Source organism: Callospermophilus lateralis, chromosome 6 (assembly GCF_048772815.1).
Source record: "Callospermophilus lateralis isolate mCalLat2 chromosome 6, mCalLat2.hap1, whole genome shotgun sequence".
NCBI classification, from domain to species: Eukaryota; Metazoa; Chordata; class Mammalia; order Rodentia; family Sciuridae; genus Callospermophilus; species Callospermophilus lateralis.
The window spans coordinates 21,835,265-21,843,424 of record NC_135310.1 but is presented as its reverse complement, the minus strand read 5'-3'; the positions used below and the strand labels follow the sequence as shown (position 1 = coordinate 21,843,424).

The 8,160-nt window shown below is 38.2% G+C and overlaps 1 pseudogene; it reads left to right on the top strand.

Annotated features, from left to right (window-relative positions):
* The first annotated feature begins 1,886 nt into the window (after positions 1–1,886).
* LOC143402269 (ornithine aminotransferase, mitochondrial pseudogene) lies at positions 1,887–3,699 on the top strand (annotated as a pseudogene).
* Positions 3,700–8,160: the final 4,461 nt, after the last annotated feature.

Genomic DNA, 8,160 nt, shown 5'->3' with positions numbered 1-8,160 from the left:
TTATAAGTAGGACATGGTAAATGATTGGGTCGCTCACTTTGCAACAAATGTTCAAGTTATAAAACTTAATTTAATAAAAATCTGTTTTTCTCCCAATTGTTATAAATGTTGAAATATAACAGTTCTGAGCTAAATGAGAGGAGGTAGCTGTATACTGTATATATCCCATATGCAATGCATTTTTGAAGACATGCTGACAATTATCCCACTTTTTGATAACCTAGTTAAGGTGTAACTAGCATCTGGATGTGTCCCTCACCATTTTTAGCCTAACATTTCCTCTAATTCACAGGTTGAATCATCAGTTTTTCCTCTGCTTTTCTTTCTTTATAGATCTTTTTTGCATAGAGACAAAGGAATGATAGTATCATCCTTCTTACTAATTATTTCAGTAAAAAGTGGAAAGATGTGATTCATTAAAAGTGAAATTGATTAACTTTTTCTGGTAACATGTCAAACGTGGAGATTAAAAGCATCTAGACAATTCACTGTGGGCCCATAGGAATTGGCAAGTAATAAGATAGTGGAAAAGTTGAAGGTTTATCTCAAAATGTAACACAGATTAGAGTATTACATTTTAAAATTGAAACAACCCAAGTTACGGGCAAGTTTAGGCATGTGTGCACACAGATGCATTTTAAAATATCTAGGCAGTCTCTATGGTGAATGTCCTTTTCAATGAGAAGATGTTGTACATTTTTATGAAATCCAATTGCCACTTTAACTATTAATTTTATTTTTACTTATATCCACTAATGATTTCTAACTGTTTTAAAGTTATGCTTAATGTATCTTGCAAAACAATATTTCCTATTTTTAATTGAGTTTGGGTAAATTCTTATAGACAAACATTTATCCAGTGCGTCTTCTGTGCCAACTACCTTGCTCCTCAAATAAAAAAGGATTTGAGGACTGGAAATGCCTAGCCTATAAAAGATCACTTCGATGCAGTTCTCTGTAATGTTGAAAAACTAAGGAAAAGTGATTACTTTACATGGTGCAGCTTTGGAGGTAATAGTGTTTCTTTTACGTCATCAAAATTTTCCCTATGCCAATAACTGCCATAGATCCTGGAGATACCAGAGTACATAGGGTATGACTTTTTTTTTGGGGGGGGGGACATTAATATTGGTATTTTATTGCCATCTAATTTTCATACTCCAGTCTAGTTTCTCCAGTTGTCCCAACAATGACCTTTATATTAATGAATCTAATCCAGAATCACATTGCATATGGTTGACATGACATTTTAGCATCCTTATATCTAGAACAGTTCCATAGTATTTCCTTGATTTTGCAATCTTGCCACTTTTCAAGATTACAGATCAGTTATTTTGTAGAACATTCTTTATAAATGTGCTTGATGTTGCACAATGATTAAACTCAGGTTACAGGTTCTTTGCTAGGAAGAGCAAAACTGATACTTTCTTCTTTATGTTACCTTGTATCAGGTAGATAACTCTTTAGATTGTCCCATTTCTAGTGACATTCACTTTAAACACTAAATTTGGCTGTGATTCCCCAGGATAGGGGTATGGTGGAGGCAGAGTTAAAGATAATGGAGTTAGTAAAAACTGCAAAACTTACTTGTTTTTCCTTTCCTGTTAATGAGTATAATATTTTGAGAGGAAGGAATTAGAAGCTGTTGTCATCCTACATTCCTTCAAAATTTCAAAGTACTTATTATTGATTTATATCACAAAGGTTCAAATTTCCATTTTATTTAATGGGTTTCAATTTATTAATAAGTTATCACTTATTTTGGTGTTCAAATAATGCTGAATTTGACTATGGGAGTTTCTGTGATTTTTGACTTATCCCCAAAATTCTTTAAGTATTTTTTCACTATCTGGCCCCAAAAGATGTTCTAGGCCCTGTGCTAGACCTGCTCGGCTGCCGCGTGTCTGGCTCTGGCCTCCCAGGCACCGTCAGGAATTATTGGACCTTCTGAAAGCCATCCTTGGATCTCAGGTGGAAAATCTGTATTCTAGTCTGAACCGTGAGAAATAAGAATCGTTGGTCTGTGGTTTTCCTACTTGGAGGACATAATGTTTTCCAAGGTAGCGCATCTGTAGGCTGTTGCCTTGGGTTCCCGTGCTTCGCCTTGGAGTTCATTCTTCAGTGGCTTCTGCCACATCTGTTGCAACTAAAAAGACAGTCCAAGGAGCTCCATCCTCGGATTATATTTTTGAACGGGAATCTAAATATGGTGCACACAATTACCACCTTTTACCTGTCACCCTGGAGAAAGGGAGAGGTATTTATGTGTGGGATGTAGAAGGAAAAAAATATTTTGACTTCCTGAGTGCTTACAGCGCTGTCAACCAAGGGCACTGTCACCCAAGATCATGAATGCTCTGAAGAGTCAGGCGGACAAGCTGACCTTAACATCGCGGGCTTTCTACAATAACGTACTTGGTGAATATGAGGAGTATGTTACCAAACTGGTCAATTACCACAAAGTTCTTCCCATGAATACAGGAGTGGAGGCCGGGGAGACTGCCTGCAAACTCGCACACCGGTGGGGCCACTCTGTGAAGGGCTTTCAGAAATACAAGGCCAAGATTGTGTTCGCAGCTGGAAACTTTTGGGGTAGAACATTACTGCTATCTCCATTCCACAGACCCAACCAGTTATGATGGCTTTGGACCCTTTATGCCGGGTTTTGAAATTATCCCATATAATGGTCTTCCTGCACTTGAGCCTGCTCTTCAGGATCCCGATGTTGCCGCCTTCATGGTAGCACCAATTCAGGGTGAAGCCGGCGTTGTTGTTCTGGTCCAGGCTACCTAGTGGGAGTGAGAGAACTCTGCACCAGGCACCAGGTCCTGTTTATTGCTGATGAGATTCAGACAGGGTTGGCCAGGACTGGCAGATGGCTGGCTGTCGATCATGAAAATGTCAGGCCTGACCTGGTTCTTCTTGGAAAGGCCCTTTCTGGAGGCTTATACCCTGTGTCCGCGGTGTTGTGTGACGATGAAATCATGCTGACCATTAAACCAGGGGAGCATGGCTCTACATACGGTGGCAATCCACTGGGCTGCCGCATGGCCATTGCAGCCCTTAAGGTTTTGGAAGAAGAAAACCTTGCTGCAAATGCGGAGAAGATGGGTATTGTCTTGAGAAATGAACTCATGAAGCTGCCCTCTGATATTGTGACTGCTGTGAGAGGGAAAGGGCTGTTAAATGCAATCGTTATTAGAGAAACCAAAGATTATGATGCTTGGAAGGTGTGTCTGCGGCTTGGAGATAATGGGCTTCTGGCTAAGCCCACCCATGGCGACATCATCAGGCTTGTTCCTCCTCTGGTGATCAAGGAGGCCGAGATCCAGGAGGCGGTGGAGATCATTAACAAGACCATCCTGTCTTTCTGAGGGTGGGACCTGTTTAGTGGCTCCTGGGGGCTGGCTGGAGATGGGGGTCCTGAGGCAGCCTGGCTCTGAATGCCAGCACATTCCACTCCCACATGCCTTCAGAGACTGTTTAGGGACATATATTTTTTTCAGTTGATACTTAGTAGAGTGACATTTATGAACCTGCAGGTGGCTCTGTGGCACAACTAAGAGAATGAATGGCATCTACATGTGGTTTAGTGTTCTGAGGCATATGTGCTTTCTAAGGTGAGTTGCATCTATCTGCATAGAGACAGCCTTCAAATCAAGTCCTTCAGTATAATTTATATATGTTTTATAATTTCCTTGCCTGGCATAAATGTTTTGGATTTGAAAAAAGTTATCTGAGATATTACACAAAAGACTTGCTTGACTTTATAACATTGAATCATTGTAATCACTGAACATTAGGATGATTAATGTTAAACAAATGTAAAAAACTAGTTTGAAGTAAACTTCATATTGGCCAACACCAGAGTATTCTATGGATAGCATCATTTCTAATTAAGAATTCATTTCTAAATTATGTCTTAAGTCCTTGATGATAATTTGTAAAAATATTGCTTGTTTTAAATATTTCCTTAAATTTAAAATAAAGCTTTTATTTACAATGTCAACCTCTTGGGGAATGTTCTTACCTTGCTTTATTCCTGTGTTTTCTAAGAGCATTTCAGCTTTCTTTGGTGACTTGTGGAAAGATAGGAATTAGAAAAAGAAAATACAAGACTCCCCTATACCCCTTTCAGAACAGTGGCTTTTTTCCTGTGCATAGATACCATTTTTCTTAAAGTTACCCTTTCTGTACGTAATGTTTTACAACTTTACTGTTTTTCTTTTTACCCAGAGTTTTGTATTTCTGGTCATTATAAATTCATCTATTCTGTGTGTGTGGATGTGTTACAATTTTATCTCATATTGGGGCCTTTTAGCTTGTTACAGGCTTTTCGCTTCTTAAATAAAGCTTGTGACTACTTAAAAAAAAAAAAAAAAAAAAAAAAAAGATGATCTAGGTCCTTCTGGTACTTTCTCATCCCAATCCTAGAGTCAATCATTACTCCAGATTCCTGGTCTCTTCTGGTGGAGACCAATATTTAGGAAGGAGATGTGGGTGCTGGTTGCCCTCATTGCTTTTGTGATACCAGGGCTCACAGGCCCCACAGTAAACAGAACTATGGGGGAAATCACACATAATGCTCCTTTCCAACAATATTTATTTCTAAAGCAATCTATTTGTATTATAAGCACCAGAGTTTTTATATATTCATGCAGCCTATGATTATTTTACAATTTAGTCTTGTATTATTTTTATGTGAGAAAATCCTTGCCATCAAGTTAATTATTTATTTTACATTTTCTAGAGTTTTCGATAGGGTTTCTTTTTTCTTTTCATTTTTTTAACTTGTTCTAATTATACATAACAGTAGAATGCATTTTGACACAGCGTACACAAATCGAACCCAGGGCCTCCCATGTGCTAGGCTAGCACTCTACCGCAAAGCCACAACCCCAGCCCCTATTTCTCATCTTTTGAGGAAGCTCCATACTGTTTTCCAAAGTGGTTGTACTAATTTGCAATCCCACAAAAAATGTGTGGGTATACCTTTTTCCCCCATCCTTGGCACCATTTATTGTTACTTGTGTTCTTGATGACTACCATTCTAACTGGAGTGAGAAGAAATCTCAGTGTAGTTTTGATTTGTCATTTCCCTTACTGCTAAGGATGTTTAAAATGTATTCTTATGTTTATTGGCCATTGTAGTTTTATAATGAGAATTGTCTCTTTATTTCACTTGCCCATTTTTGATTGGTTTATTTTTTTAGGTGTGAAATTTTTTGAGTTCTTTACACTTGTTTGAAGATTGCCTGGCAAAAATTTTCTCCCTTCAAGTTCTGTCTTCATGTTCTTGTTTCATTTGTTGTGCATAAGGTTTTAAGTTTGAGTTATCCCACTTATTAATTCTTGCTTTTATTTCTGAGTCTAAGGATGTTGGTGTCTGTGCCAATGTGTAAGAGTATTGACCCTGGGTCTTCTTCTAGCAGTTGCAGTGTTTCTGGTCTAATTCTAGGTCTTTGATCAACTTTGAATTGATCTTTATGTGGGATGAGAGATAGGAATCTAGTTTCATTCTTCTACACATGGCTATCCAGTCTCCACAGCACCTCTTTTTAAAGAGGATATTTTTTCTCTAATGTATATTTTTGGCACCTTTGTCAAGGTTATCTAAACTGTTATCTACGTGGATTATATCCATGAATCTTCTATTCTATTGCATTGGTATTCATGTCTATTTTTATGCCAATATTAAGCTGCTTTTGTTACTATAGCTCTATAGTATAATTCAATATCAGGTATTGTGATGCCTTCAGCATCACTCTCAAGTGATGATTCTTAACATTTTTTGTTTTGACGAAACCTTTTTGAAAACTCAACATTAGTATATTTGCTCCTTCCAGAAACATGCTTATGAACAATGCAAAACAATTTCAGTGTTCAACAGAGTGTTTTGCACATAATAGACACAGGTTAAATTTTAAAAAATGAATGAGCTTTTCATTATGATCAACTTACATTGGTAATTATAAAGATTATATCAAATAAAGGATACAATCAAGTTTTTTAAGTTGCATGCAATTTCAAGGAGCTCGTGAAATTCCTGGAAATTATACATGAGTCCCTCTCTGCTCTGAATGAGGGCCATCCAGGTGGTATAGACACTGGTATCACTCGGGGTCCCTGTGAGATCCTCACTTAAATCCATTGCAATTTTATAGGCTATAGTGGAAATTTAGGGTTGCTTATATTTAAGATAAAAGTGGGTACAAATGGACAAATATTGGGTCAGAAGGGGCAAGATGTGAAAATATCTTCCAAGGCTCCCCTTGTTAACCAGGCAAACTTCCTTTTGATCCTCCAATACCATCTGGCATGTGACCCTAACCTCCCTAGTGACAATAGCTGTAAACTTCATAAAAGAGTGGGAATCTATTGGCTTTTTCTCTTTTATTTCTCCCTCTTTTCTCAGTTTTTTTTTCTCTTTTCCTGTTTTATTTTCCCCTTGGACTTTCTGCTCCTTTCTTTTAACTGCACATAATATGGAAGAGAAATATAATCATGGTGTTTTATTTTCTATAGTGAATGCATTTCATATTCCCTATTTGAAATGTTAAGTTCTTTACTTTGAATGTTTCTCAACCCCTATTTTCTATGGAATGCTTCCAACTTACACTTGAATTAATTTTTCCCATTAGTTTAGGTCTTCTTTTTCTTTTTCTTTTTTTTTTTAGTTGTAGTTGTGTTGTAGGGACAAACGAGGCAAGGCACCAAAGATAGCAGGAAACAGTTTTATTTTGGCTGTATCCAGGTTCAGAGGGTTCAGCCTTTGCTGTAATCAATCAATCCCCTGAGTTCAGGGAGATTCAGAGTTTTATACCCAGCGTGTAAGGGGGACGCACAGTCTGCAGAAGTTCACATAAAAGCAGCCTTTTCTTTCACTGTTCTGGGCAAGTTAACTCTTCAAGGACAACACCTGAGAAGGGGAGAGCTTCTTCTCCCCTTTCTTTCCTCCCCCTGCCAGCTGTTACCATGGAGCCCATTTGTAACTTATCTTAAAAATGTAGACATCTCTGTGAAGCCCAGCTCAAGGCCAGAGCCTTGTTTGCACATTTCTTCAGAGTACTATACTGGATACGTTTGTGAAAACTAGTAAGGGGGTGTCCAGCACCTGGAGTGCTGGTATCTTCTCGGCCAGTGGCCAAGTAAACATGAAAATAGGAAGTTTATCTACATTGGGCTCTTTTGCAGAGACTCTTTTGCTGACAGTCCCAAAATCAGCCATGGTGAAGAGGGCTTCCTGTGGAGAGAGGGGGTACTCATTTCAATTCCTCCCTTTAATGATGCTCGCCATAATCTAATCCTTTAAATTTAAAACATCATTACCATTATCTTGGCTTAAAGCCTTATACAATGTCCAAACCTTAGTTATTGTCATCTTTTCAACAGCAGCTTCTACAGTGGACCCAATAGTTTTAATGCACAGTGGAGCTAAACATGGGAGCAATAAACAGGTTAACAGCAGAATACCCATTAACACCAGTTTAGCTTTAAAATCTACCAAGAGTTGAAAACCATCTTCTAAAAGCATGTTTGGTACCCAAACTTTAATGCCCTTCTAGGTATGAATGAGCACATGTGCTAGTTCTCTTGTGTTGTTGGCTATGTTCTTAACTGTTTGTCTATTGTCATCCATTTGGATGTAACAATCTGAGCTGTTGAACCCTCCACATATTTCTTTTTCCTCAACCAGTAGGTAATCGAATGCCAAGTGGTTTTGATAATTAGCCACTTGCATCTGGTCTGTTGTATGGCTAGGAGGTCAGAGGCTGTGGCAGTCTGATTAATAATAATTTCTAGTACAGCTTCTAAGTGAATAATTCTGTTTAATTTGTAAATAGGAGTTTTCTATCTCCAACTGCCATTTTGTGTTCACGTAGCTGGAGGAAAAGTGGCAATAATCCTCTGGGGTGGCCAGTTACCTTCATCCCAAGATTGGTGACCTCCTAAATCATGTTTCTTTCCAATGGACCTTTTTTCCTTTCTAAACAGTCACCCAATCACTGCATTCCTCTGGCAGGACAGGTCTTAAATATTTGTTTTACCACCTCTTAGTTATAGTGGATTGTCTTGACACATGGTTTACATGATCTCCATGGTTGGAATAGGAGTAGGGCAGAATCCCTTAAGGTTATCAAAGGAAACCAAACCAAATAA